Raw genomic sequence first — 296 nt, forward strand, 5'->3', positions numbered from 1 at the left:
TGTTTCCATAGTGGATTTTTAACATGAATTATAACATTATGACAAAAAAACAAACCCCACTTCCATTTTAATTGTGTGCTAGTAGAGACTGATGCATTTCCCAACTGTTTGAATTTTTGATAAAAGACAATATTTGTTAATAGATTATGAATTAAAAAGTTATTTCAGAATTGTTTTTAAACCCCAAATAAGTCCCGGGTCAGTTTGACCCGAGGGACACGAGGGTTAGACTGGTTGAAAACACACGTGGGTTTGTGTCCAACGCCCAGCTGTTTGGGAAAACCGTTGTGCTAGAA

The 296-nt window shown here is 36.1% G+C and overlaps 1 protein-coding gene across 1 annotated transcript in view; it reads right to left on the bottom strand.

The window, feature by feature from the left end:
* The window catches only part of dpysl2a (dihydropyrimidinase like 2a), a gene marked incomplete in the record, with an annotated part of 33677 nt that overhangs the window by 24648 nt on the left and 8733 nt on the right, over window positions 1–296 (bottom strand).

The sequence above is a fragment of the Etheostoma spectabile genome, unplaced genomic scaffold (assembly GCF_008692095.1).
Source record: "Etheostoma spectabile isolate EspeVRDwgs_2016 unplaced genomic scaffold, UIUC_Espe_1.0 scaffold431, whole genome shotgun sequence".
Lineage (NCBI taxonomy): Eukaryota > Metazoa > Chordata > Actinopteri > Perciformes > Percidae > Etheostoma > Etheostoma spectabile.